Source organism: Armigeres subalbatus, chromosome 3 (assembly GCF_024139115.2).
Source record: "Armigeres subalbatus isolate Guangzhou_Male chromosome 3, GZ_Asu_2, whole genome shotgun sequence".
Classification (NCBI taxonomy): Eukaryota; Metazoa; Arthropoda; class Insecta; order Diptera; family Culicidae; genus Armigeres; species Armigeres subalbatus.
Window position 1 is genome coordinate 409981428 of NC_085141.1, and position 14343 is coordinate 409995770.

At 40.4% G+C, this 14343-nt stretch overlaps 1 protein-coding gene across 1 annotated transcript in view; it reads right to left on the bottom strand.

Moving 5' to 3' along the window:
• Window positions 1-14343, bottom strand: part of LOC134227158 (uncharacterized) — a 331462-nt gene that overhangs the window by 180936 nt on the left and 136183 nt on the right. The gene's annotated exons all lie outside the window — the stretch shown is intronic.

Sequence of the window (14343 nt, forward strand, 5' to 3'; positions counted from 1 at the left end):
ATATTTGGAGACATACAAATGTGAGTAATACAATCTGTGTTAATGTATTCTCATTGTTCATAAATATATTATTATTCCATATACTAATAATAAAGTTATGACTAAAAAAGTTTGCACGGATAACTTTTTCCCACCTTGTAGACGAATTTCATATTATTTATACTATTCATAGCATATAATCCAACAACACATCATTTAAATGCTAATAATATAAATCAAAAAGATTTGAATGAAATTTGATCTAAATATCCACAAATGAAAGTATTATAGAATGTTTAGGCCATGGAAGATATATCCGTTCATATATCCTCACACTACGTATAACCTTTTTAAAAATTTCAATGTCCAATAACCACGCTGTCCTTATCTGGTTGCCAACTCAATTCACTAAATCAAACAAAATTGTTTCAAAATATTTATTCACGGAATTTTCTTCCTTTTTTCTCGCAACTGACCACTGTCAATCCCTTCTATCCATTTTGGGCGTATTCTGTGCCGGTGATTTACATTTCAATTTGGCAACGACATTTAATCATAATGTTTCAATCTGTCAAACTTCATTTACTATAAGGTTTGCTTTTGCTGCCGTTTCGTAGCTCATTCCTTCGACATATTCTGACAGACCGACCTCCTTCCGCCTCGCTGTCTATATGGGAAGGATCAGAGCAGGATAACTCCTCATGCATGCCCGGCTCGCATGCATAAATATATAAATTTGTGTACATTCATAGGTAGATAGGATGGTTAGTTGCAGTCACCCTAAAGTGTGGCATCAATATTTGTACTGTGGAAAGTGCTTCGTTCGACACTCAGTCCTTTTTTCGGTCTCCGGTCATACATATCCAAATAGCCAGGGTCGCATTTATTGGAAACGTCACTGAAAATCTGTGAGATCAAGTGAGATCTAATTATAGCAATATTAAAACCAACTTAAAGTAATTCGAACAAGATTAACGAAGATGCGACCCAGATTGAAGACATAATTGTAAAATAATTTCAATAAAAGTAGCAACACTGGTATTAGATTACTTAAAAAAACACCGCTAATGTTGTAAAAAGAACCCATCGATAATCTCTTATTCGGCCCTGCTTTCACATGAGTTTTAGTCGAATCGAGCCGAGATGGGTATGTACCAGATAGAAGCATGGAAATGGAGGTTTATATTACTCCATCAGTTTCGCCCTTCTTATGTGTGTATGGCTGTCATTTTCCATTTCCGTGCGGGTTTGTCTGCGCTGCCGATGGTGCCCCCTCCTTCCAATTTCCATGAGGCCTCAGTCGACACTCGACAGCCATAGCGCCGACGACGACGTTGTTCGTTTCGTCGTTGGTCGTACCCTTTTCCGATTTGCCGTCATTTTTCGATAATAAATTTGATTGATTATTCATAACCCGAGCATGTTGAGCATCGTATCGTGTTTGTACACTTGTGCCGCGGAGCTTGGACGATTTTAGGGGTTTTTGGGGGTACGTTCGGGAAGCGGGTGAACCGAACCGAAGTGGGAATTCGTTCAGCCTGCCACCCATTTCTTGCGCGAGGTCGAGTTCAAGCTGATCGAAATTCGTTGGAAGGGGACGCGACGTGACGCGAGGAACTGTGAAAGTTGATTGCTTTCGCCAGCCATGGCTGCGACATGGGCTTCGATTGCGGAAGATAATGTGCGACTCTTGTACCCAATAGCACGTAGTCACTGATGGTGTTATTATTGCTGTTGTGATACTCGTGATCAGACGGTATTTTGGGGTCAGAATGACAAGCTTACACCTGTTTACATCACTACTGATCATTACATATTTTAAACGCAAACTAGTTGTAGATTCAGCTCTATTCCCAGTCTATTTCATTATAATGATAATAACACGACCCGTATCCACAGACAATTAAGGTTCTAATATTTCCCTTGTTTAGGATATTATGCGTGCTTATTATAATAGTTATTCTAATCTTATATTGTTAGGGGACATTTTTCACCGTAGTGATAGCCCGTTCACTTTACATCTATGCTTCAAATGCTTTCTAGATAGCCATGTAATAAGAAGGATTATGATTCGAGTGATGAGGTTTTCACTGGCTAACGGCTGAGCAGCAAGCGATCATCACAACAACATTTCGCAATGTTTTTCAGTTCTTTGAAGAGTCAACAACCATTTAAAAAGTGCAGCATAATTACAGGTAGCTAAATCGAAAAAAATGACAACGAAACATACATCTAGAGGGCACCCCAAATCAATTGATAAACTCTATTTATAAAAACGTACCATTCGCACTCGGATGCCCTGACCCTGGTACTTCATGAAATATAGGAAAAGTCAAGAAAAGAAATGCTTTCATGCGTGCCAAATTTGAATCAAATCATTTTATTATAAAACAACCACACATCAAGGGCGATATCACTTACGTGTTTTAGAAGCACTTCATACCCAGAATGTTATCTTTACGTGTTTGACTGACGTGCTTTCGCCTGGTGTCCTGTCTCTGGACGGCATCTAAGCACCCTCCCCATCGTTCGCAAACATGCAAGGAGTATTTTAGAAGAGCTTTCAAACAAGGTTAGAAGAAACACCATAACACACATTACAAGCATCCCCACCCGGGGGCACATCAGCATTATCATCATCGTTTTGTTCGGTGAAAGCGTGGAATTTTCTTTCGACTCTCCGAGTGTTGTTGCCTTCCCTTCCCATGGTCCCGTCGAGGAAGACACCTCACCACCGACCATCATATCAACGACTACGACGACGTCGTCGTCGAGTTTTCCGAGATGGAAAAGCAGAAGAAAACTTCAAAAGATAAATTCCCTTTTTCAAGCGTTACGGAACTCTCTCGCATTTCCTGCCTGTCCCCGTCATGATGGTCCCGGGCGGTGCTTTATGCCTGTTACTATCTACCTTCCTCCAAGTGGAGTTGAAGAGCAATCTCTCCCAAGAAGTGAAAAGAACGACCGCTGTACAAGGTAAAAGCTGCGTAGCTGTTCCATCGGGGTTGCCAGATGATTTTCGATTGTTTGAATACAGTAAATTTTTGTTTTCATTGTTCTGAAAACTCAGATGTGAATATGTACATTATATGGAAGATTATGAAAATGTATTGAAGGAACTACTTTCATTCGATGGAAAGTAGTTAACTCCAATACAATCTTCCAAAATGTACATATTCACATCTAATTTTTCAGAACATTGTAAATTAATGTCCAAGTCGGGTGGTCTAATACCCGGAAAATAGACTAATAGATTAATTCTTTCACGAGGAAAGTGTCGGCATCGAGAACGCAGCTTCTTCAGTACCATGTAGGTTGAACTACCCTGTTAAGGTAACCTACCGAAGATTCTTCAACCATCAAGAACAACAAGAGTAGCGAAAACGGATGGATTCAGCTAACAGACCGGGTAATGAACAAAACACATTGATTAGGAAGTCGGATCTTCCGCGAATAATGTTTCTAGCCTACCGAATGTCAGCTAGGGCTGTGAGCCGTGGCCGCCGACGATTTTTAAGCGTACACATTTTAAAGACAAAATATACAAGTTTGAAAACATGTTTCTAAATAAAAATCTAGCCTATTATATTTCCTAGAGATTTCTTCTTATTTATTTCATGGGCAGTTCTTTAACCAACAGTGAATATACAGCAGTCAGGACGACCATTGTATGATTTTTATTAGTTCTCGGGACGGTGAAACTGAATAATTAGTAGTTGTTAGTGCGTGCTCTTGTAACACGTTTCGCTTCGAATGCATGTTTGAGTGAAACACGTTAGTTCTGGTATCTTTGAATCAGTGTCGTATAATGAATTATTTCGCAGCTAACCAACGCGACTTCCTATACATTACATTCCTATGTTGATCATGGAGATACAGAAGATTGTCAGTCTCTTGCAGCAATGTGTGTCAAATTCATTTTCCACTCCTCATCATGTATTAGATGGGGATGGTATTGATTTTAATTCAGCGTGACGTCATTATTTGTTTTAAAAAATAATAAAATAAACACTTAAGCATGTACACAGACTGGCCTTAAACTGTACATAACAGCTTAAATTGCATATTTATTCGGTGCTTCAACCGTACGAATCATTTTAATTAACACTCAAACACGCGTGATGTTGTATTTTGTACAACATTACCGAAAAAATATCTCTCTTGGTACACAGCATGAACGAGCTTGACCGTTGTTCCAGGACCGCGCATCCCGAACGGTTTATAATCATGATTGTGCATATGCATATTGCATATTGGTGGTAGAACTTTGTGTAGAAATGAGAGGTTGTGGATTCAAGTCAAGATTGGACCATAGTTCTCACAAACAGTTTGTAGGTCGGCTATCTAATGAGCGATTTAGAGAAAGGTATCTTATATTACAATTTCCTTATGCCCAGATACATGAATTTCATTATAAAGCCATTTTAAATTGTTCAAAACATGGCCCAATCTAAACCCTATTTGGCCAATTGTCACCCCCGATGACGGTACCTTCACCATAGTTTCACTTTGTAGTGTTCTCAATACTATGGCTTTTCAATTTTAACCAATTTTGTAATTTCGACCTTTTGACCCTTTGACCCTTTGTCCTTTCGACATTTTGTCCTTTCGACCTTTTGTCCATTCGACCTTTTGTCCCGTCGACCTTTTGTCCCTTTGACGTTTTGTCCATTCGACCTTTTGTCCTTCGACCTTTTGTCCTTTGACCATTTGTCCTTCGACCCTTTGTCTTTCGACCTTTTGTCATAGATTCGGCTGCGCTGCTGAAAAGAAACTCAAACCTCATTCACGTCACTCGTTTACTACTAAAAATCCACACATATTTATTGGCAAAAATCCATAGATTTAACTTATGATGTATATCAGCGCACACATAACCATTCTCCACGCGAACTACTAATAAAATATGTATCCAAATAAACTCTATCGAATTAGCAATTATTTAATTTATGTGTGGTTCTATATCGATTATATTAGGGTGGAGCTATTGCAAAAATTTATAACGGCCACACATATATCTTATATAGATATTTTTGGCAGTGTTGGGAGGACGTAAAAACTAATACGATGAAGAAAATAATTATTGATTAGATTAGGGGAACTGCTCCTGAATTTCATCTCATGGCTCCGATGTCCATCTCATCGAAAACAAAGCAATGGAAAGGAACTTGATTTGTTTCTAAATTTTGTGTTCTTTTTTTCAGCAGTGAGCACACATGTTTACAAAAAGAAGCAATGAAATTGGTGCCGTATTTCTTAAATTCGCGATGGGATGAATATAATATGTTCAGTCAGATGGAGATCGGAACATTTCCCCTACTTGTTTTTACTTAAATAATTGAATTCCAAGAATTGGACTACAGGCCTTAAAGTAAATATGCATGACGAAAATTCTATTAGCTCCTTTCAGATATGGAACATGCTCTTAAGGTACACCGGGGCAAGTTGAAACGGTTTTTTCAAAGTTGAAATTCGAAGTGCTGTAACAAAATTACCCTTTGATATATTTTGAATCCGTTTGCGGTGTTTGCTAGTTCGGGCCAAATATAAAACGGGCCAAAAAATAAACAACCTTAACAAACTTATTAATAAATATTTTTTATATTTAAAATACTTTTTTATATGCATCATTTCAACTTGCCCCGCGAATCGGGGCAAGTTGAAACACTGCGTTATATTCAGACGTAAGCTAATTTTTCCGTATTAATAACAAAATGTATGTACTCAGTGAGACTCAATAAGCACGAGGTTGTAAAGGGGACTATAATACTGTCAGGATTCGCATAACAGTCCCATGTAAGTTTTTGACGATTTTGATTTTCTTTCAGAAATTAGCTTAAAATTGTCTCCTGTTTAATAAAAACTGATAAAATAGTAGGCTTTGTTCTAGAAATTTGAAAACAAATCCCACTTTTGTTGTCTCATCTTGATATTTACTCGCATAAAAATCAGATTCCAGATTTTGATAGGTACTCTTTTAACAAAAAATAAACTTAAGTATGGTTTATTTAATTGTCCCACCGCAATAAATACGGATAAAAAATATTATGTAAATTTTTTGGAAAGATACCAATTTTTTTCAATTTATTAGATTTTTTGTATTTCTCCATGTAAAACAAGTTTGATAAATTCAACGGCATATTACTCAAGTCGGCGAAAGTGACATGGGACTCTTATGCGAATAAGAGCAGTGTACAACAAAGTAACAAGCGTATTTTCAGAGACAAAATTCTGGAGAACGCACTACGCTGAAAATTTATCAAATTGAATTTCTCCTACTGGTGACCACTCGGATTACTATTCAGGATGCTTCATTATTTGGTTCACTTGTATATTGCGCAGTTGATTAATTCTGTTGTGGCTTCTTCATGAATGCACATTAAATCCAGCCATCATATCTCTCATAAACTCTTCGATTACAGAAATAGGCAGCTGGGGAAGTGAAAGGTGGAGTTAACGAAATGTTTACATACTCTATGTTTTCTTTTCTGAGTGTCAGTGCTCAGAAGATTGAGAATCTCAAAACTGCAGTTTAAACATGACCCCTTTTTATTCTAGTGGAGATTGTAGGAAGGTTGCATTCATGACAGAATGGGCGGAAATTAATTAAATTTATGTTCAGAAGTTTGCATGTTTTTACAAATTTATGTTTTTCGAATGTATTTACGGACCATGTTGAATTTTGGAAAAAAAAAACTTTTAATTGCGAGGGTGACGTTTTGAATCGTTGTTTCAACTTGCCCCGCACCACGCATTTCTATTTGCCCCGATGAGTTGAACATGCAGAGCAATATCAAACAACCAAAATACAAAAATTACAACGGGTCTTTCATCGATTTTTCATAATCATTATGCTTATTCAACATTGAATGATTACCTCCCGTGAAAATTTGATGAAAAAACTCTTCCAAACATCGTTTTGAGACCTGTTTCATTGGCACGTCAAATAGTTGGTTTGGATTTTGCAAAGGGCGAAAAATAAACAATGGCAGGGATTGCTTTTGCAAGCTGCAATCTTTCGGGAATGGCAGTCCGAAGATGCGTTTAGGCGAGTAGTTTGTTGAAAAAAATTATCAGAACATTCGGTCATTTCCTTTCTGAATTACAGCTTCTGTTTCAACTTACCCCGCATTTCAACTTGCCCCGGTGTACCTTAATTAATAATCTGATTAATTGAATGGATGTTCCATTCCAGTCCACCCAAGATTTTCAAGATTTGAAGTACAGGTTTTCAGATCAATACGCATAACGAAGCATCTATTTGCTCCTTTTAAAAATGAACATACTGTTAGTGATCTTCGTCTATTGGCATTACATCCCTCACCGGGACATTACCGCCTTGCAGCTTAGTGTTTATTAAGCACTTGTTAACTAACTTGTTAACACCACAGTTATAAACTCATTTTAAGAGGCCCGGAAGCCTCGTTTCAAGAGGCCCAGAAGCTTTCTTTCAAGAGGCCCAGAAGTTTTCTTTCAAGAGGCCTGGAATCCTTCTACAAGAGGCTCAGAGGCGTCCTTTCAAGATGCTAAGAAGCCTCCTCTTAAATGACTCGAAATTCACCTTTCAAGAGGTCCAGAAGCCTTCTTTCAAGAGGCCGGAAGCCTCCTTTCAAGAGGTCCAGAAGCCTCCTTTCAAGAGGCCTGGACGCCTCCTGTCAAGAGGCCCGGAAGCCTCCTATTAAGAGGACCGTAAGCCGCTTTTCAAGAGGCTCTGAAGCCTCCTTTCAAGAGACCCGGAAGTCTCATTTCAAAATGCTCGGAAGCCTCCTTTCAAGATGTTCGGAAGCCTCCTTTCAAGAGACCCAGAAATCGACTTTCAAGAGGCCTTTCAAGAGGCTCACTTTTCCAGATTACGGCAGAGGAGGCGTCCCATCAAGATGCTCAGAAACCTTCTATTAAGAAGCTCGTTTCCTCTCGTCAAGAGGCTCATATGCCCTCCTTAAAACGCTTGGAAGCCTTCTTTCTAGAGGCCCAGAAGCCTCCTATGAAGAGGCTCGGGAGACTCCTTTCAAGGGCCTAGGAAGCCTACTTTCAAAAGGCTCAGAAGCCTGAAGAAGTTATTCGAAAGCCGCCTTTCAAGAGACGTGGAAGCCAAATTTCAAGAGGCCTGGAAGACTCCTGTCAAGAGGCCCGGAAACCTCCTATTAGGAGGCCCGTAAGCCACTTCTCAAGAGGCTCTGAAGTCTTCTTTCAAAAAGCTCTGAAGCCTCCTTTCAAGAGGCTCGGAAGCCTCCTTTCAAGAGGCTCGGAAGCCTCCTTTCAAGAGGCCCGGAAGCTTCCTTTCAAGAGGCGCGGAAGCCTCCTTTCAAGAGGCCCGGAAGCCTCCTTTCAAGAGGCCCGGAAGCCTCCTTTCAAGAGGCCCGGAAGCCTCCTTTCAAGAGGCCCGGAAGCCTCCTTTCAAGAGGCCCGGAAGCCTTCTTTCAAGAGGCCCGGAAGCCTCCTTTCAAGAGACCCAGAAGCCTCCTTTCAAGAGGCCCGGAAGCCTCCTTTCAAGAGGCCCGGAAGCCTCCTTTCAAAAGGCCCGGAAGCCTCCTTTCAAGAGGCCCGGAAGCCTCCTTTCAAGAGGCCCGGAAGCTTCCTTCCAAGAGGCCCGGAAGCCTCCTTTCTAGAGGCCCGTATGCCTCCTTTAAAGAGGCCCGGAAGCCTCCTTTCAAGAGGCCTGGAAGCCTCCTTCCAAGAGGCCCGGAAGCTTATTTTCAAGAGGCCCGGAAGCCTCCTTTCAAGTGGCCCGAAAGCCTCCTTTCAAGAGGCCCGGAAGCCTCCTTTCAAGAGGCCCGGAAGCCTCCTTTCAAGATGCCCGGAAGCCTCCTTTCAAGAGGCCCGGAAGCCTCCTTTCAAGAGGCCCGGAAGGCTCCTTTCAAGAGGCCCGGAAGCCTCCTTTCGAGAGGCCCGGAAGCCTCCTTCAAGAGGCCCGGAAGCCTCCTTCAAGAGGCCCGGAAGCCTCCTTTCAAAAGACCCGGAAGTTTCCTTTCAAATGGCCCGGAACCCTCCTTTCAAGAGGCCCAGAAGCCTCCTTTCAAGAGACCCGGAAGCCTCCTTTCAAGAGGCTCGCAAGCCTCCTTTCAAGAGGCTCGCAAGCCTCCTTTCAAGAGGCTCGCAAGCCTCCTTTCAAGAGGCTCGGAAGCCTCCTGTCAAGGGGCTCAGAAGCCGCCTGTCAGGAGGCGGGGAAGCCTCCTTTCAAGAAGATCAGAAGCCTCCTTTCAAGAGGCCCGGAAGCCTCCTTTCAAGAGGCTCGGAAGCCTCCTTTCAAGAGGCTCGGAAGCCTCCTTTCAAGAGGCTCGGAAGCCTCCTTTCAAGAGGCTCGGAAGCCTCCTTTCAAGAGGCTCGAAAGCCTACTTTCAAGAGGCGCGGAAGCCTCCTTTCAAGAGGCGCGGAAGCCTCCTTTCAATAGGCGCGAAAGTTTCCTTTCAAGAGGCTCGGAAGCCTCCTTTTAAAACGCTTGGAAGCCTTCCTCCAAGAGCTCGCAAGCCTCACGACAAGAGGCCCGGAAGCATCATTTCAAGAAGCTCAGGAACCTCTTTTCAGTAAGCTCGGATACCTCCTTTCAAGAGGCTCGGAAGCCTCCTTTCAAGGGGCTCGGAAGCCTCCTTTAAAGGTTAGGAAGCGTCTTTTCAAATGCTCAGAAACCTTCTGTTAAGTGGCTCGGAAGCCTCTCGTCAAGTGGCTCAGATGCCTCCCCTAAAAGGCTTGGAAGCCTTCTTTCTAGAGGCTTTAAAGCCTCCTATGAAGAGGCTCCTTTCGAGGGCCTCTAAATCCTTCTTTCAAGAGGCTCAGAAGCCTTCTTTTAAGTGACTCGAGAGCTGCCTTTCAAGAGAAGCGGAAGCCTACTTTCAAGCTTGAATAGCCATAAAAATCCTTCAAGAAGCTCGAGGTATAAATTTAATTTTAATGAAAAGTTTCACGAACTACTGAAAATTTCAGCCAACATTATGAAGAGCCATGTATACCGTTAGTTTTCAGGTCCGTTTTTCATATCTATATAATAAAAATGAAATGGTCTGTGTTCGTATCCGCATAACTCGAAAACGGCTGGATGGATTTTCTTCATTCCTTCAGCAGATATGTTTGTTATCGTTTCCGACGGGTTTATATGATATTTCCTCATGCGAAAATCACGAGAAAGGTTGAGTAAATCGTGAAAAACTAAAATTAAGATTCATATGGAGTTTCGCATGGGCAACTCACAACGAGCATTTTCGCCTACTATGCAGGACAACGTCTGCCGGGTCGACTAGTATCTTATGAGATACGCTTATTTTCATTTACAGCAAAAAAAAACATAGCGGGTACCTCAATTAATGCAAAATTTAGGAGGGGTACCTTTCAAGTAAAAGGTTGAGAACCGCTGTGCTAGAACAGTAATGTCAATAAATGCTGAAGAAATATCTTTTTCTTTCTATATCGGAAGAGTCTTTTCTAATTATTCGTAAGAATTGGAAAATGATTCGTTGCATTTATTATTTTACTTGCTCGAAAGAAGCTTAGAAAACGAAAAGATTCTGGATCAACGACGCAGAACACAAAGTCGGGCAGAAGCATAGCTCTTAGTTGCTTAATCGAACTTAATACAGAAGTCTCCCCCCTCTCCACCGTTTCACACAACAACATTCTTTCGTTACGTCAATAATCCCCCTGGATATGTATATTTTTTTAATAGAAATCTTATTTTATTACTAATGACAGACATTTGGATGTAATGTGCCATCAAATGATGCGATACGGAGTTCATCATAGCATTTCTGGCAATGACAAAACCACCATTTATTTCACACAAAAGAGCAAGAAATATTAATGAACACCTGTTTTCATAACTGGTACAAAACCAGTAAATCCTCCTGGAACCATTTTTAGGAATCCTTCCAGAAAAATTCCTGATATTCTGGAATATTCATTTATGGGATTCTGGGAACTCCGCCACCAGCGAATCATTCTACAGGGGTTTTGGAGAATTACTTTTCCAAAAATTTTGGAGAATTCCCACTCAAAATTTTTTGAGGAATTTTTCCTTTAAAAATATTAAAGATTTCCTTCTTCTTCAATTTAGAGAAAATCCGACCAAATTCCTTCTCCAGAATTTATGGGAAACTCATATCACAAGGGTTATTTTTTCCAGGAGTTCTGAAAATTTACCCCTCCATAAATTTTAGAGAATTCTTTCTCCAAGGATTTGTGGGAACTTTGCCCCCCTGCAAACTGTCATTTTTTAAACTCTGAACAAGTTTTTCTTCAGGAAATCTTGAAAAATCATGCTCCTTGAATTATGTAAAACTGATTTTCCAATCATTCTGTGTTCTTCCATCTCCAAAAATTCTGAAAAATTCCTTCCTCAAGAACTATAAGAACTTATCCCTTCAAATATTATGGGGAATTATTCCACAAAAAAAAAATTAAAGAACTGCAGCCTGCTGAATGTCCTGCTGGAATTTTCTCATCTGAATTTTTTGGTTGGCATTACATCCTTTATTTGAACATTGCTGAATCGCAGCTTAGTGTTCATAGGGCTCCACACTCACCATTTTTGCATTCCTGTGTCATAAAACTATAACGATGATGCTCATAAGTATAGGGAAGTACAAAAAAAGCTTACACCGTACCTCTAATTCTTGACAAAATTTCAAGAAAAGTCTTTAAAAAAATCACTTGAGCAAACCGTAAAAAAATTCCTCAAGATATTTTAAAAGGAGCCTTAGGCAAATCTTCTCATGATATACTTAACATCGAACACTGGTCGCTTCTTACGTGGTTTGTTTTTTGATTATTTCTGGCATTTTGGATCATTAAAACATTGTGTGGACCCCACGAACAAAACCCAAAAATAAACGAAGAAAAAATAAGACGTATTTGCAAAGCTGTGGAAATTGCGGTAGACCGAGAAATTGATAAAATCTAACCGCGTAAAAAGCGATCCCAGTGCACAAATACCATTAGTGAACGAGAAATGCAAGTATTTACCAAAGGTATTGTTCGTCACCCACCAGGATAATTTTGAACCGCGCCGATCCGAGCCGTAGCCGCCGCAGTTAAAAATTTGCGTTCAAGCTCACGCCGGCTGAAAGTAGATCGGCGCACAGATCTAATGTCAGCGTGAGTGTGGCATCAATAAAAAACAGCGGCCCATACCAGAGAACGTGGGTTCCGAGCTGCGAATTTGATCGTGGCGGCGACCAATGGAGTTGGTTTCATTTTATTAGTGGAAGCCGATAAGCAATCGAATGTAGTCTCCCGGGAAGGTGATGTTTTTGACCATCCGGCAGAATGAGCTAGGATGGGCCATTCAATTGCCAAAACTGCCGATGTCCCCTACTTCACCCAATCTCTCGTCGTCCTGGACTTTGCGGACGACATCCACCTCATTGAAGACAAAGTACATGGTTGCGGGTAGAAATATAGGAAAACCTAGTGGTGTTGGTGCTTAGGTAGTACTTGATGGGGATGTGTTCGAAGTTGTCGTAGAATTTCTTTACCTTTCTCTAAATCCATTTCCGGAAATGCTTCTGAGAGTCCACCCGGAAGTATCTCCTTCATTGTAAGAGATTAAAATAGTTATTCAAAGCAAGCAATGAAACTAAGCCCTTTATCAGCCAAAATTCTAAAAGCAAACCCCGTGATATCCAATAAATATCCACCAGTCGACAACAAGTCAACATCCTATGACATTTACAGATTATAAAACCTTGATGTAGTTTTCTCATTCTTTTTTCTGGCAACTCTGAATCCCATCCTTGGTGACAGACAGCGTGCGCCGAAAATAGATTCGTTCGTTCGTCTACCGACGACGATAACAACAACAGCAGCTCGTACCCAAACACCCAATGGGTCGAGTCCTTCGGTTGTGTTGAATGGAAAACTTTATTTCTATTTAATCAAAAATACTTTCAAAGAGCGGCGAAGTACGCCTTACCTTTTATGTAAATGTGATGAAAGAAAAAGTTCACGGACAAGGCTCAGCACTGATTCGCCATGATGCACTGAGTGGAGCTTTTAGATAGTAATGTTACTGACATGTTTACCTTTATCACATTCAACGTGCGCGTTAAAGCTGAACTTTGATAGAAGATCTCTTGTGTGTTTCAATTTTTGTATACATGATTAGAGTTCGCCGATTTGCTCGAAAACATGAAGTTCATGACAAATAAATACTAAGCTCATACGCTGAAAACAAAATCAACAACCTCTCATCTAAGGTAATGTTCAATAATTGGTGATTTATTCAAGCCTGACTCAGCAAATTTCAACTCGATAAATAAAGGGGCACAGACAGGCCACTGATCATGATTTGTTTGTTCACTCATTCGGGAAAGCAAATTTTCGGCAGGTGCATGGAATTTGGAACGACGACAGGAAAAAAAAATATTTCGCTGTTCATAATTTTCCGATCCGCCAATGAACACGTTCGCATCATACTCCTACTGTAAATATTTAATTTATGAACTCTTTTTTTTTCTACTCTCTCTACCTACGCATTGAACGTCGCCGTTTGTACGGCAGGTGCATGGCAATGGGAAGCCACGTGCCCTTTCCAATATTCAAACGAAACGCACACATTTCCAATCCAATTCACAAAATGAGCAGCCAGGAAAATCCGATACACAATCGGGGAACTGGTTTTGAATAGCATTTTGCTGGAATTCTTTGCATGCGTAAAGGTTATCCACATGGGACGTTGAATGATTTTAACCCCATTTTCACTCATTTTGGAAAACAAAAATTCCCAAAACTTTCCTTGTTCTTGGTGTGATTATTACATAAAGTTTGAAGTCTTGATAAGTCAAATATAAAAGTACATATTGAGGTTTTGTTCCAGCTTTTCATTTCAAAAGCCTCTATATTTGCTTTGTCAACATCATTTGATTCCCATCTATGTAATTTCGTGTCAAATAAGTGGGCATAAAAAAGAACGAATTTGATACCTTATTTCTTTACTTCAAGATAGAATAAATTCGTGCAGTGCAGTGAATTGAAAAACGGAACTGCCTCCCCGTATAATATTTTCCAAATTGATGTATTGTAACGTTGGTTGAAATTTTTTTGCCGACACCTAACTGAATTAATATTTTATTAGAGTTTCCAAGCTCTCCAGATTCTTAAAAAAAGCCATGAGACTGAGCCATAACCATTATTAAGTGAAGTGTGATAAGGAAGCAATATAAAAAGAAAATTTCCAAGAACAGTATGAGCGGAAGTTGATATACACCATTAAAGTAACAACGAACACCGAACAAATTTGTTAACAAATTGTATTATTTTTAGTATCTTCCTCCTACGTTCCGCGGGAACTTTCAGTTACTTCATTGTCACCAGCTGGGCGTGCCGAGGACCGAACAGCAGACAGCAAGGCGAACGAGCGAGCAGTCACCCATAAAA